Raw genomic sequence first — 16,640 nt, 5'->3', positions numbered from 1 at the left:
AGTCAAATGGAAAGTGAACTCCCTTCTACCTCTATTCTGAATAAACACATCACCCACGCCTTCCAAGAGTTTGCCGAACAATCTGTTCTGGATCTTTTTGGTTTTTTGCCTAATATATGTGCAGATAGAAAAGTCTCCATTATTTCCAAATCTGGAGCTTTGGCTGGTTCTGCTACCTGCTCTCAAAAAGCCTTGGCTGCATGATCTGCTCTGTTTAGCGTCCCTGTAACATCACCCTTGTGCATTTCCTTCTTTATCATTATCCATATGTTAATATTATGGTAACAAGGATTACCCCATTCTTGGTTGTGCAGTTCCCACCATTTCTTGTTTATTTCCTGTGCTTCTTGCATTAATATACAGATGTTCAGGGAATGTCCTTCATGACCTCCTTATGACCCTCATGAAAGTTTTGCTTGTGTTTGACTCCTCAACTGTTTTCCCTAGGCCTTTTTGTCTGTCCAGATAAAAGTAAACCACTCACTATATAACTCACTGATAGCAGACTCAAAGCCCTCAGTGGGCACTTGTAGGCAAACTAAGGTAAGGGGAACTCAAATAAAAGAACAGAGAGATACAGTCTAGGGAGGATGATCTCGCTGGTTTAGGAAGAAGACACCTGGACTTGTACTTCACAGCGCATGCCCTAGAAAGAGCAGACACTGTGAAGAAGACCACAGACTTTTTCCCTCGACCACCGAAGTCGACCTTCCTCATCCTATTCCCTCACCCTATTTCTACTATGCATGCTTGGACTATGTAAAGGAATTCTGGGAACTCATTATCATAAGGCACCCCTTTCCAGGAAATCTAATGAATATGTATGATCTGTGTGTATGTAAACTAATGTCCCTTGCTAGTTCTTGGGAGCCCTTATGGTGGAGAATCCCCAGGTCAACCCCAGCACTGCCAATAAAAGAATACCTGCTTAACACTTCTATTGGATTCTGTTGAGTTAATTTTTTAATTTCAGTACCATCCCCTCTTCTTGACAAGGTGTACTGAACATCTACCCAATAATCTGTTGAACAGTGTGTCAGAGAACCCAGATCCTTCTGCTGCTACCATTTATGCAGACAAATGCTCATTTCCAAGATGTGTCTCTCACTTTCTTGCCATTAAATCACAACTGGAAGAAGAAAAAAGATTACAAACTGAATCCCCAGCTGCCTCACCCTTGATCTTTGCACCTTGCAGTTGCTTCTGATCCCTTCAGGCTCTCTCCTAGGAGTATTCTTGGCACTTACATGGACGAAGAGCATGAGGAAATAATCAGTGAACTGGCGAGGCTTCCTCATCTCTTTCTGGGAGTTTGCACTTTTCTTGGAACAGCAGGACAGATTATTGTAGAGGCCTTCCCAGTTCAGGAGAAGTTGATGTCACTTTTTGTTTCCTTTATGGAGGTTGTGTGTCTTAGGTCTTTTGGGGCATGTTGCTTTCCTCCCTTTACCCTCAGTGCTAGATCCTTGCTTGCTGCCTGGAACCTGGCCCTTTGACTTCAAAAGCAGCTGACTACTTGGAAGAGCAGCTTATTCACCCCTAGTGGCTCATGCCTCTGTAGAGTACTCTGGCTGGCCAGCTTTCCTTCTCTGCATGCTGACCTTAATAAAGGGTTTGAGAAGAAAAATAAGTTAATTAGAAGCTCCTGTCATGAGGTACTCTCAGACTATGGATGAAGACCCAAGTCCTGGAAAGGAGAAAGCTATGAAGCATTGACTGAGGGTTTTTTGCCTTAGAAGGCCTCTGACTGAGAAGTACGTGAGAGACCAGCGTTGGCTGTATCACAGCTGAGACTGACTGATGTTTTGCTTCTTGACAGTAGTGGTGCTGATCATGTCAGGGAGATCTGCAATTCCACACTGAGCCACAAAACATTTCAGGGAAAAAATGAAATGTTATTAACAGGTTTTTGTTAATAAGTAACAGTTAATGAAAATCTATGACTCCTACTGTGAGATTGGAGATGACATTGAGAGTGTTATCAGGTTCCTCTTAGGAGAGAAAAAGGAGAAAAAGTGGATGGAAAATCACACATATATTGACACTCAGATTCTGATGAGTCTTTTAAATATGAAGGTAAGATCTGAGGAGGTCATATATGAACTTGTATACACTGTAGTGGGGTCCTATTATTTTCACAGGATAACTGCTGGGATGAGGGACCATCCCCAGGTCATCACAACTGAGGATTAGAATTTGCTGCGCTGGTCCATCATATATATAGAACGTGTAGTATGCATATATCCCATGCAAAGCATCAGCAGTTACCTGAATGAGATGGTTGCCTTGGGAGCCCCTTTTGGATAGAAGTAGGTTTAAGCTGTGTCAGATGTAGTTCTACATTGACTGATGATTCAAGGGTCTTTGGATGCAGAGCATAGGTGCAGATCTTAACGGATAAAAGTCAACCCTGAATGCAGTAAACTGAAATGGATAGAACATCACAGTTGTTTAAATTAGTAATCTGTTGAAAGTCTGGTTTTGCTTATGTTTCAAGCTTTTGACTCTGCCTCCCTTTTTGCCTTTGAAGTTAACATTCATTGTACACTGATCTTTGTTTTCTCCCAAGCAATTTCATCCTCTGCCTCAGGCCATCCCAAGTACATGGGAGGAGATCTGTGCAAAAGGCTTTTTTAAAAATCCCTCCTTAAGATTAACTTCTGCCATGAATATTATGAGCAATGCGGCTACTGCTGGCTGTGCTGCATATGGCATTTGTCTTGTTACTCCTCACTTTTCCCATCACGTGTATGTTTATTTCTGGTGCAAGCTCTGCCCTTTAAAAATAAAGGAGCCTGATGTGCCAGAAGGTGTTATCTTGGTAAGACCAGCTTTGTTTCTGTAGACCTTTGCAGCTGCCTGAGGATGTGAAAGCAGAAACTGCTTGTGAAAGTGGTGTCTCAAGGTAAAGATAACCCTCAGGCTTTGCTGGGACAGTGATTCCACCAATTTCTTTTATGATATTGGGGAATAAAAAAGAATTGATGCCAGATCCCGATAATTTTCTCCCTTGGTGTCTGATTGTCTCTGCACTTTCTGAAGAGTTTTTTTATTTGGCCCATTTAGACTATAGTGTAGTTCATGCAGTGGTTTGTATATAGGTATATGGATAGCAATAGTCTTGTGTGTATAACATCTACTGGCAGTCCCTACCCTGCTGAATTAAACCTGTGCGCTGGAGAGACCAATCCAGGATTAGACACTCAGCAAAAGTCTTTTCTCAGAACAATGGAGCTAGTGCAGCTGAGCTATTACATCCACACATCACTTCTTGGGGATATTTACCTGACTCCAAGAGCAGTACAGATATTTAGCAAGGTGTTGGGCATTTCCAGAGCTAACATCATCTCTACCAGCTCAAGAATGTCTGCATTTCTTTGCTGCACACCTGAGACATGCCTTTAGATTCCTATGGGCAGAATTCACTTTCAGTCTGTAACTCTCTATGAGCAAACACTGAACATAAAAATGAGTATTGAGACAGAAGACGCCAAAGACCACCCACTGAAACAAATGACCTGTCTCTGGACTGAGCCCCAGGGTTATATTGTCCTCCAGAGCTAAACATGGCAATTACTTTGTGATGCCTACCCACAACAGAGGAAAAAGCCGAAAGATTATCTGTCCTTGGAATCTGATGAAAAAAGATAATAAAAGATAAAATAAGTGCAGCGAATTTAAAACAGTGCATTTATCCAAATTGGATGCATCAGGGTACTAAGGCTTGCTTGCTTTTGCAAGAACGCCTCCAGTTAATGACTACCAGCCACTGAGATCAGTTCTGTGTCTTGTACAAAATGCAATGTGTTGAACAATCATACCATGGGTGTCTCCTCCCTCTGTCTGGGTTGGCCCAGTGCCACTGTCTTCAGTTGTACAGTGCCAGCTCATACCAGCTGGGACTCTAGACTATCATTTGCTTATTCATCAGATTCCAAGGGAAAAATATAAATAGTACTTAGCTCTCTTACTGCTCCCTACAGAAAAACAGAGGAGCCTCATCAGTTAAACAGCAAAGAAAAGTCAAATATTGTTAAAGGTAAAGTTCTGAAACTTTGGTCTCTTGAAGAAAGAAGCAAAAAGCTCATCTTGTCCCACTAAAACTGATAGGAACATTATTACGGGCTGTTGGATGTAGGGTGAATCCTCAAATTGAAATAAAGGCCCTTTATAAAAGTAGAGTAGTTTTCAGGGGAATTCAGCATCTCATTGCTTCTACCAGCATTAGCAATACATTGATTATTTTTGTGATTGTGAATAAAGCAGTTTGTGTCCTTACTATATACAGAAATATTGATTGAAAGAACTTGCAAAATTCTCAACCTTTCTCAAAAGCAATTGCACTGTACTGAAACTGCTGTGGCCAGAAAAAGAAAGCAGTGTCCTCTACTATTACACCTCTACTATTACACCTCTACTCCCAGGGAGCCACATTGACTCTTCAGTCGGTTAGATTGCCTGCCAGGTCCCCCAGCACATCCAAGAGCAGTCTTACAGCACTGTACCATTCAGAAGCTCAGACTTTGAAGTGTACCAGGACAGCTGGAGAAATTCTAGCCTTGAGTAACATAACGTTATCTGTATTCCAGCTCTTCTGCCAGTCGGCCGTATTGTTTGAACTTACAGAACAAAAATGTTGTATACTGTATACATCAATCAAAAGCATAGCAGAGAATATCTTTTGTCCCAGGTTGCAAGCAAGTTTTGTTTTTCATGCTGCTTACTTAGGTGGATAAAAACCTTGTCCTTCAGGAGAACAAAACCAAAGTAAAGTCACTGTACACCCATGCAGATGTAGGTAAGAGTTTGCTTTGTGTTGCACAATGATTTAGTGCCATCTACTGTGTCAAATGGGTCTCTGAGACCAAAAGCTGCCAGAGGTCTAAATTACATGCAAAGCAAAACAGCATGCACAAAAAAATTACCGTATGATTTTAAACCAAATAACAACACGATAAAAAGCCAGAAGAAATTAAATTAAAAGCTTGGTATATATTAAAATAGCAACAGAAGATTAAATGTTGTTTAATAAGATTTGTGCTTTTGAATATGCTTGATTCCAACATAGATCGATGTATTCATACATTATGGGATTTTTTTTTTTCTCAGCTTGTTTATTTTTGCTATTGTTGATCAAACTGAGCTTGAAGTAAATGACAAATTAAAAAGCCACCTGCTGCCCTTCTTAATAAGGTTTATGCAGCAGCATACCAAACCTTCTCTGGGTCTTCTGGTGTCATTGGTACGACTTACCTAGACTTCAGGAAAAAAGAATCAGGCCTCTGTTAAATAAACTCCATTATGTGGAGTTTTCCTTGTTAGTGCAGTCGTTCAGAACCTAGGAGCATGTTGCCCCTCTTGAAGTGCTGTGTTCTTGACCAAAGCACATGAACACTTTATTGCCCTTAACTTGTCCACCTAGGAAATTCTCTCCATTATCTCTTATGTGCTCTGTTCAGGCAGTAAGTCAAAAGAGGTTTGGGGTTTTTTTCTACATGATGATAAACTGAATCATTCACTTCTTTCTGCACTTGTACATTCTCGCAGTGAGAGGGCTGAGACTAGTTGCTCTTCAGCCTTTATGTGTCATAAATATAATTTGGGATGGAGAATGAGTTTCTGACAATTGGGTGTGGAATCATCCTAAACTCATACAAACTGACAGTCGGGCTCTGAATCACTGAAAGGGCAGCTTCCCAATTTCTGCAGTACCAGAGTGCTCAAGTGGAAGCTCTAACAGTGATCTCTGAGAGACAGTGATAATTTTTCCATTTGCCATTAATAGTATTTCTATAATTAAATGGATTTGAGGATATGAACTGAAGCAGCAGGCTCTGATCTCAAAATCCCTCACAACTTTCCTCAGTCCTCTCCTTTCTTTCCTTTCTTCTTTGCTTGTATTCCTCTTCAGTATTTATAAATCTTTGCAATTAGAGCCATTGTTTTCTTATGTCAGTGATACTATGTTTGTTGTTCCGAGGGTAATACACTGACAAAATCAAGAATGTATTTTTAACTTGTGTATACACACTATGCAGACTTATTAAACATTGAAGAAATACTTGCATTAATATAATGCAACAGCATCTTTTTCTAATAAATCATTAGATTAATAAATAATCAGAAATATCAATTTTCATTATTTCATTTTCAGTATTAGTAAGGACATTGCTAGGTCCATGCAGAGAGTCCACACCAATCGTGAAAGCCTCATTGATTTTCTGATCCTGGCAGCAGTCAGGCATAGATCCATCTCATCAAACATCAGTACTTGACCAAGGTATCTTTGTTAGGAGCACAGTCACTCTTAAAGTCAGTAGAGGAAGAAAGACATCTGAATGGTAGATTCAGATTGTAGGAGCAGAATTAAGGGAAGTTCTATACAATGAAAAAATCAAAACCAATGATAGAAGGAACCTATGGTGTCCACGCTCCTGACTTAGATACCTCAGTAAAGTCTGGGGGATGAATTCACTGGAGACTGAAGTTGAGAGGAAGGATACTATTTTTACTTTTTACTTTTTTTTTTTTTAAAAAAAGAATAAAACCAGTTGTAGAATTACGAAGGTGAAATTTGTTATATCTGTGTTCAAGGACACAACAAATATTTATCTGCTTTTCTTAAAAAAAAATGTTAAAGAAGTACCTACCTTCAATTTTTCTTCTGCACAGGAATAACCTATAGAATATCAAATACTGGGCAAATGCTCAAGGCAAAAGGATATCTATAGTTAACTTGTAAATGGTTTGTTTATTTAAAACATAATGATGACTTGTGTTATCAAGCCTGCTTTGGCAATGCTCTTGGGGAACATGTATTCTGGATTATAAACAAGGAGCATCTGTTTCCAGCATTTGGTTCCTTCCTCTCAAATACTCTATTAATTCGGGAGCAACTTCGCTGAAGTTAATGAGCTTTTCCACTTTAAATTCGGAGCGAGGTTCAGCTCTGCAGTCCCCAGGTGGCAGCCTTTGCACTGGAAAGACACAAAAAGCCCAGGTCGTGCCTCGAGGAGAGCCAGGTTTCTCTGTGTGTAGGGTACTGTGCTCACGGTCAGGGTTATGCTGGGAGTTAGTTTGGCCAAGTCTCATTGCTACAGTCAGAAGAAACACATCCAGCCTTTTTTCCCAAAAGTGCTTCTAAGAGCCTGTGCAGCTTAAATAAGCATTCCAGTAAGGTTCAGAATGAAAAGGTAAAGGTCATGAATTTATGTTAAAAGACATCTAGATTGAGTCTATCCTGGAAACAGACGTTAGAATAGTTTTCTTTTGCAAACTAGAAAGTGTGTTCTCTATCTGAAGAAGCAGCTAATGGGAGAATCACGAGCAAATCCTCTATATACTAATTATACTTATTATTGATCTGTAAAGTATGGAAAAACAGAATATTCCTGATATCAGGAATCAGCATTCATAAATATTAAGTGTATTTAATTTTACTGAAGGCTGTTTTTTTAATGTGACCAAGCAGTAGAAATAGAAATTATTTTCTTCCAAATATAAAGCCTATGGCAAGAAAGTTACAACTTTAGAAAATGGCCCTGCTCTATTTTTCCTCATTAAAAGAAAAAAACCCAACAACCCACATTCAAAAAACCCAAGGTAATTGTGGTTATTTCTTTTTTTCAAATTAGATAACTAAATTTCACCACAGTTCTACTGATTAAATACTACCATCAGTACAACTGGCCTAAACTTACATTGCTGTAAGACCACTGTTTTGAATTCTTTGTATCTTTATGAATCTTTAATCTTTTATGACAATGATAGTTCAGAAACTAGTTCACTCTGACTGAAATGTTTTCCTATGTGAAAAAGAAAAGAACATCAGAAATAGTCTTTCACAGATAATATCAAGGGTTTTATTAGTGGGAGACCGGGAGAAAAAAAAGTCATTAAAATTCTCTCTCCAATGATATCTTTGGAGTCATTTTATCAGGACTGAAAAAACTGCAGATTTGTAGATTAGTGATAGTGAGTGATAGTTTTCTGAGAAGTTTCAACATGTGTTTTGGTTCCGTATGTTCCATTCTCTTTAAAATAAGGATTTAAATGCCTATGTCTTGATGCCTAATGATTCTCTGTGCAGCAGGCTTGGTTTTCTCAGGTGATATTCTGAAACGGAGTACCATAGACAATACGGCCCAGCATTAACTTCCTGCACACTTACTTCAACTTTTTAAATAAAATAAGTGCACACATGCTGAACTAAAACTGCTGAAATAGCCTCACACTGTTATCTGCAATCTTCCCCCAGGAACAGATGAGGGAGAAAATGAACTACAACATCAGAGGGTCGGTGTTGTCTCTGTGTACGTTAATTGAAAGTGCTTTGCTCTGGCACTGATGGGGATGTTATAACCTGTATCACTGTAGCAGTGGCTAGAGAATCTGCCCTCTCAGCTAAAACATGAGGAAATTGTTATGTGACTTCTCTGAGAATTACTACAGGAGGCCATTAGGTCAAGTGAAGCATTATAACTAGGAGGAACATCTAATTGGAACACAAGGATATATTGCAGGATGCTGTCACGCTTAGCTTAGACAAATATATGGCAGGATACTATCACACTCAGCTATGTGGCAGCAATTAAAGCAAGGACAAGTTTTAAAAGTTAGATATTTGATCCAAAACCAAGACTTTATACAAACTAACCTTCATTTAAAATGTGAAAATCCTACCTTTTTAATATGCAAACAGTATGATAATGAAGTAATGCATGTGCTGTAATTATGCACCTTATTTTTGAATATTTTCTAGTCAATGAATCTGCAGGTCTCTGACTAACTCTCTTTAAGAAAGTATATCAACCTTGTTTTGTAATTGTTCGGAGCGCTGGCTGTGTTAGATGCCTAGCACCCTACTCTGTAGACTAGTAATAAATATCTTGACTCAGTGTGTTGACTGGCTTATTGCACACTGGGTAAAATGACCCAGATTTCGGACAACAAAACGGTACTAGCTAATGAACATATAAGAAGGGACCTCAGCAACTTAAAATTATTCCAGTGGTAGCAGTCTAAAGAGCAAATACTCTTAAAAACAAGGAACCATCCTGTGGGATCAGGTATGTTGGGGAAAAATGCAGAATATATTTTTAAGGTAGCAGAGAAGAAGAAAGCTACTGAGTAAACTGTGCCAGGAGAGCTTTGAAGTCCTTCTGCCACCTGAAGGGACCAATAACAAACCTAGGAACAGCAAAAGGCTTTTCAAATCTAAATGTAATGTGAGAAAACTCCTAGGGTTCACAAGTGGTGTACAAGTAGTGTCTGGAGGGCTGGCAATGCAAGTATAGGTGAGGCTGGAACAGGCTGAGCATGCCCAGGCATTAAATGAGACACAGACTGAATGAGGAGCAAAAGGGCTGGTGTGGATCCAAGAACAGCTGAGCTTTGAGGGGGACTTCAACAAATACTGTTCACTGCTATGTATAAATACATAGACTGGCTGTAAATTCCAGAGTGCTGCACTACTGTGAGCAGAGGACTATGGCAATGAGGAAGATTACTTTGAACTTCATAGCTGAGTAGTTGGAAGGTTTGCTAGAAGAATAAGATTATGTCTCATTTTCTAGTGAATGTGCAGAAAGCTGGAAAATAATTGCCAACCCTGGTAAGAGCTACTGTTGCTATTGTAGGACAGTGTTTGTTTTCATTTTAACACAGGAATGAATGCTAGTGTGGCCTGTGCAGGAGATAAGTGGAAGTTGAAGGGAGAATCTCTGTAACTTTATGAAGTTTCCAATCCTCACAGCTGTAGAGAAAAATAAAGTTCATGTAGAAAGCATGAAACTCAAAAGCTAAGTACCTGAAAACGATCAATAGAACCTGAAAACTGTTATATTAAAATTTCATATGTCATATATATAGGACAACATCCTGGTGTTAGAGGATCTGTATCAGGAAGTTTGGTTGCTTAGAGTTATCCATGGCATGTTTAGCTGCTATTGCCACAGCTGATGAATGCAAATCATTCTTTTGCTTTCTAGTTACTTTAGACACACCTCTCAGACATATTTATTTCTGGACAAATTCTGTACTTGTTACAGCGAGGTGGGCTATTTAGTGTTCTGGGAGGATTTACAGGAAAAAAACCTTGTTGTCTCTTCCTCCATAAAATTGAGCAAGAAAATTTACCAAGAAAACAAAACCCCAGAACAGGTAAAATGCATACCAGGTGTGTCTGGTTAATCACTGATCCACTATTGTTTGTTTGTGTAGACTGCTAACTCTTTGCTCTTCACACCTTGCTAACAAATTCTGCACATTGTCAAAAACCCCTCAAGCTGCGGCTCTCACCACCACGACTGCTGCAGGCTGTCATGGAAGTGAGTTTGGAGGATGTTTCTGATAAGCCTAGAGCACGATGCCATAGTTGTCTGCTTCCAGCTTTTGGCAATTGAAGGCAGGAGAAAGCACAGAAGAAATGAATAAAATGACTGCCAGTTGTTTGATTGCTATTGGTGAAAGCTGACTGGCTATAAACCAGCCCCAGTTTGCAAGTTGAGCCACCAAGTTAGTATGGTGCTAGTTCTGGTCTAATAGCTACTAAGCTTGTGCTTAGTGCCACAGCACTGTAACTCTCCAGCATTCATCCAGTTCTGCGTGTAGAGGAGCGGACATATCTCAGTGCCTGCCCAGCTACTACTGTTCTTAAATAATCTCTTACCAGCAATGCTGGTAACATTTTTCTGCCTTTGTCTGTTATACTGTCACACATTCTGCTTTGATGCTGGACACAGGTGGGTGGCTTGACCTTACCTGATCCTCTGTCCCTGCTGTGGACGGCTGCTCTCCTAGCAGGCTGCTTCACAACTTCCTTGTACACCTGGATTAGCAATGTCTTGGGTAGGATGTGGAGGAAGAAGATATCCTCTGCAGTGGGGGGCCGGGGAGTATTTTATTTGAGGTACTGTTCATTTACTGGTAAGATCATTTTGTGGATGAAGGTGGTAAGTGAACTGCAAGCGTGGACAAATGGGAATTTCAGAAAGTGTGTAATTGGGAGTGCAAATCATTTATGTGGAGAACATGTGCATATGAATATAGTGAAAAAGAAACTGTTAAGGCTCCAGTAGATGGGAGGACAGACAGTTTTCTCCATTTTGCCTCACATCATCATCAGCAGTCACAGACTCCTCCCATCTGCTGGGCTGAGCAGCCTCACTCAGTGATGCGTCATCCCAAGGTGCTCCTTTCCCAGAGAGCAGACACATACACACACTTCTGCTGGTGCTCATCGAAGGACAGCAGCTGCCCAGTGTATTTTGGTTTGTGTTGGTGCTTCTTGCACCCAACATAAAAATGAAGTGACTTGACTGGCAAGAAGGACTCCTCATCTTCACTGAAAAGAATTCAGCATCCTACAGGCTCTGAGCAGTAGAAAATACCAAAGGACTGGGAACCTCCTGGCAGCAGTAGTTACTGGCTGGTCAGGATACCCAAGCCGTGCTGTCTCCTCACTGGGATAAAATGATGAGCCCTGTAATGCAACCACGGATCCCTACTCTTCTGCTTCAGGTCTGCTGGTTGGAGCAGCCGCTGCATCCACAGATCCCTACCCAAGGAAAAAGTGGGACTGGTGGTGAGTTGTATCTTTGTGCCCTCACTTTTCAACTCCTTACCCACAGCTTGGGTGTAGAGCCCAGTCTCAGCAGGAGGAGCTTTCTCTTGCTATTCTTTCCTGTATAGACAATATGGGTTTTCTTCACCCCAGCTAGAAGCCAGCTCTCCCGAGGAACTCCCCTCTACTCCTCGCAAAAGTTCTTCTTCTCCCACCTCCTAGATGGCAGATTTGTTCTCCAGAGGAAGAGAATGCTCTCACAGCATCCTATAGAGACATGCATCACAAATTCCCATTTCTCTGGAGTGCCCTTTTAATGAGCTTTGATTATACTCACCAACACAACTGCTCTGTGATTATAGAAGACACATAACTAAATTTTTAGCATTGACTCTGTCCCCTATTATATCAACTCCCAGTGTTAGATACCCAAAGTTCTTGTATAAGATTAGTGGTGAGATGGACTACTGTAACGATTAAGCAAATAATCCTGTTTCTATAAAGATTTTATTCATAGAAAGCTCAAGAAATGGGCACAAAATGTACTGACTATAGGAAAATAAGAAATTTGCTATCTATGTAAATGTGACTTTTATGCTATAAAGTGTGTCTGTGCATGACATGGAGGAAGATAATTTTTTTCCACCTGCCACGGATTACTAGTGCTTCCAGTCCAAACATGTAAACCAACCCTCTATGGATTATTTTTCCTTTAGAATTTGTCACGTTTCAGGGATTATAGCTACAGAAGATCAATAATTTGGTTGGCAATATACTGTCTACCCTGGGAGCATTCCAGTTTGTTTAACTTTATTTAACCTCATTTCCTTTAATTTAGGAGACAATCATTGGATTCTCAGCATTTTCACTGGCGGTTCTTGGACCAGCAGGATGGTTCTTGTGCCACCTTCCAAGATATAAAAATAAATAGAAAACATCCCTTCAAAATCAAGATCTGGAGGCTGCAACATGCTGTAATACTGCTAACTTGGACCCTCTTGAAAGTGAGAACACAGGGGCTTGAGGGCCAGTTTAAAACAGAATGATTGAAACATGAGTTCAGGTTTTGTGAATGTCATATTGCTTCTATATTAAAAAAAAAATGTCGAAATAGAGAATATGACTAACTAAAGTCCCAGTTCACACACTGTCGTCAGTTCCGTGGGACAGGTCCCAGTCAGAAAGCTTTTGCTGATATTTTAGAACTAGACCCAGATATAAAATGGTGTAATGATGCAAAATAGTGGTAGGTCTACTCTTCTATCTTCCACTGCAGCTGCACCAGTCTGCATGCACCAGTCTGAACGTGATGTCATCACGTACCATCAAACCTTAAACTAAACAAATGAGAGAAAATACAGAGGAATTCTTTTTACGGTGCTTTCGTTTACACTAATCTCAGACAACAACTCTGAGAATTTAAGATTATTTTCTTGAAAGTTTCTCTTTAACCTTTAGATGTGTTCTTCTGGGGTGTTTCCCCAACCAATCTACTCTTCCACCAGAATAAATGTTTTTCTGCAGGTCATGATTGTCACATACTTCAATTTATTTTCAATTTTTAGACTAAAATTTGTGACATTTGAGAGATTTTCCCACATTTTGTGTTTATAATGAACGCTAGGATACTTTGAAGTCTACACTATACCTGAAATAAGTACAATACATAATATTTGTAATGCCATGCTATATGTGTTATAAAGGAATGTCGTCTAATGATTTCACGTCTGTCTTGCAAAAAATGCAGAACATTAACCTTTTGTGATGCTTAAATATTCACAGAATATGATTTATAATTCCATTAAGTCATTTATAATGTTTAATATAAAAACAGATTCTGAAAGTAGGGCTATGAATGTGTAAAAGTGTACATTCTTGCTTCTACTTCTAAAGTATGATTTTCAAATAAATTGTGTGAGTTCCTGTCAGTCTATTAACCACAACTGAGGTTTTCTGAGTGAGAATGATTGTTTAAAGAACGTATTACTGTTTGGATTTTTTTTTTTTTTTAAATGATAGCTTTGTCACTGAATCAAGCAGCCTGATCTGAAGCCCAGTTATGTATATGGAAAGTTGAGTTTTGGGTAGGCATCTACATTCCTGGTATCCAGAGAAAAACCCATGCTAGTTACAGAAATATAGCTGGGCAAGTACTCTGTGATCTGCTCCTGCATACCATAAGCATATCCACTGAAATCAGTAAGGCTATTTTGCAGGATCTTTCCTTAAAAAACTGTTCTGAACATTTCAATATGCCTGCTTGTCCTGCCTAGTAATTCCAGTGTCCTCACCTAGTAATAAATAAGTAAATAAATCAGTAAGATACAATGTTTCAGTCATTGTACTTGTCCTTTTAAATTATGGTAATGAATAATAAGACTTGGTTATGATGCATACTTGGACTATATGAGTGAAGTACTGAGAATTGCACTAGATGAAATGCAGTGAAAAAGTAATCCAGTGTTTAGTATCTGGCAGTGTAAATATATAGGGATGTATATATTGAAGCAGGGATAATTTTTGGAAACTACTTACCTAAAGGACTATTTAAAATGTAAGGTTTTTTTTTTTCCCCCCAAATTTGCAGTCCACTTCAAGCATTTCTTCCTAAAAGTAATGTGTTTTTTTACATTTTACATTTTTTTTACATTTTTTTACATTTTACAGATATTTTAAAATACTGCTGTTTTCATGTAGTCCTCTTTACTGATGGATTTCAAATGGATCCTTAACCCTGAGACTGGAAGTTCTGGGGAATGTGGTGCATAGAAAACCGAGATGAAAAGGAGAGAATCCAGGTCACTGTGGGCAACTTTACTGCTGCTAGCACGGTATGAGTGAGCTAATAACCTTTACCAAGTGTAAGAGGTTTTGTTTTCTGGCCTAAATCAGCCAGATTTCAGCAGGCCTGGGCTGATGAATGCATGTGGTGGTGCCCAGGTCAAAATGGTCAGTGAGTTTTACGTTTCAGTGGCCATGACCTTACCTGCAGCCTGCTAAGTACCACCATGCTGGGGCTCCCTGCTAGTTCAGGGTGCTGTGCTTTCTGTGCGAACATCAATGGAATGCTTTGTAAAGAAAGGCAAGAGCCACTCTCCTGTAATTCTATAGATGGGGAGTACCAAACATAAAGCGCTTGCCCAAGATCAGGCAGCAAGTTAGGAGGAGGTGGAACCAGACTGTTGGAGGAAGGTTCCCTGCTGTGCTTCTCATCATATATCTATATCAATGGTTTGCATTTTTGAAGATATGCCACAGCTGGCTTTGTTTGCTACAGGTAGTAGCACAGGTAGCACATATATGCCTAAGGGTAAGTGGCTGAAGCCTGTCCTTCCACAAGAACATAACTAATAGCCATTCCAGCTAAGACAAAAGATCTTGTATTGAATTAAACTTTGGAATATTTACAGAGTTTGTGAATATAGTTACATGCTGCAGTACATACTTATGCTAAAATACTCATTATAGCTCTGAGTAAATAGAAGGAGAAGTAGCCATGGTGCCTTTCAGCCACTATATTGCCTTTTAGAATGGATGTTCTGGATGAGATCACACAATTTATGAGACCCAGTGGTATTCAGCTTATGGTCCATGCACACACTGGATCTGAAAAATGTAGCTGGGAAATACTAACCAATTGTCAGTAGGCTTAAATTTACTTGACAATTTGTAAGGGTCTGCAAATGAAAAAAATATCCACATTCCTATGTAAAGTGCAGCAGCTTTCCTACAGGCTGCTCTAAGAATGCCCCAGTTCTGTCAATTTAATTCACTCTGTGTTTCACACCAAGGCTCTAGTTTCTGACAGTCTATCCTTCAGTTCATCTTATGTAGCTCCTGGACTCCTATGTGAAGCAAACCAATTTGGAGGAGCTCAGTGGCTGCTTGGAAGGCAGCCTTTCAAGCACATGAGCAACATCTGTCAACTTCAGTTGTTACTGAGCCAGGGCCTGCACCCTGGCAAGGGTCACAAACATGGTACACAGCAAGTAAAACACTGAGGACCTTAGCAGTGTTGAATGTTGCATGCTATCTCCTCACTTCTTTCATGGAAAATCTCATGCCTTCTTTTGCTCTGTCACTGGCTTTGCCCAGCAGAGGCCTTCCCCAAATATTTTTACTTCAGTGTAGAAATACTAAAGCAAAATAAAAATTATGTTCTGGGTTTCTTGTCTTCCATGTTCATGTCTTATTCTTTGGGCCATGATACTGTGATAGGTTTAAGAAGGCAGTTTTTTAACACTTGTCACTCTTAATTCCTAAAGCATTATTAATACTGCAATATGCTTTTCCTTTAGGCATGTAGGTGGGTGTTATAGTCAATTCTGCACAAGTCTGAGATTAAAGGTATGAAAAAAACCCACAACAACTTATTGTCGGGAGATCTAATTCAGCTAGGGTGATGCTAATTTTCACAAACATGGCATGGTAGCTGTCACAAATACTGTGCTGCTTAGAGCTAGTAAAGCCAGTCTCTGATCTTATAATAGTCCTAGTACACACTCATCAGGTTTGTGCTAGTTCTCGATGCAGGTCAGCATTTATTTCTCAAAACTCCACTGCTATGGCAACAAATTAGGTATTTTGTTCACTTAGAGGCTAATGAAATTGCTCTAGAAGAGAAATTGAGGGCATTTATCAGAGATTTTTTTTACAGTGACAGATACTGACAAATGTAATAATAAAGGTAACATCCACAGAATTAGTTGAAGTAATTGTCAGAGTAAGAAGAAAATTACAGATTTGTAAATACAACCAAATAACTACTGTATTTCCTAATGATGTTTTTCTGTTCTTATTTTTTCCTGAAGTTTCAGTTATTCTAAACTGGGGAGAGAAAAGGACAATTATTAACATCACAAGCTGGCTCCTCTGTTGGTATTAGCAATGAGACCCAGAGCTCTTTACTGCTCAGTCTCTCACTTTAAATCAACTGAAGCCAGTGATGAAATGCATTTGTCACCTGCCAGATGGCATAACTGACACGGGCTCGTGGCTCTCTCCAGCCAAGGTTCTGATCACATTGTGATCACTTCTATTACGACTGCCACCTCCTCCCCTCCCCTCCCCTCCCCCC

At 39.7% G+C, this 16,640-nt stretch overlaps 1 long non-coding RNA gene across 1 annotated transcript; it reads left to right on the top strand.

The window, feature by feature from the left end:
• The first annotated feature begins 11,207 nt into the window (after positions 1-11,207).
• LOC113480910 lies at positions 11,208-12,666 on the top strand. Its single transcript, XR_003398574.1, has 2 exons — positions 11,208-11,584; positions 12,402-12,666. It is a non-coding gene; the product is annotated as an uncharacterized LOC113480910 (long non-coding RNA).
• The last annotated feature ends 3,974 nt before the right edge of the window (positions 12,667-16,640 follow it).

Source organism: Athene cunicularia, assembly GCF_003259725.1.
Source record: "Athene cunicularia isolate RWA chromosome 5 unlocalized genomic scaffold, athCun1 chr5_part1, whole genome shotgun sequence".
NCBI classification, from domain to species: Eukaryota; Metazoa; Chordata; class Aves; order Strigiformes; family Strigidae; genus Athene; species Athene cunicularia.
The sequence above is the reverse complement of the archived record's forward strand: the minus strand, read 5'-3'. Positions and strand labels throughout refer to the sequence as shown.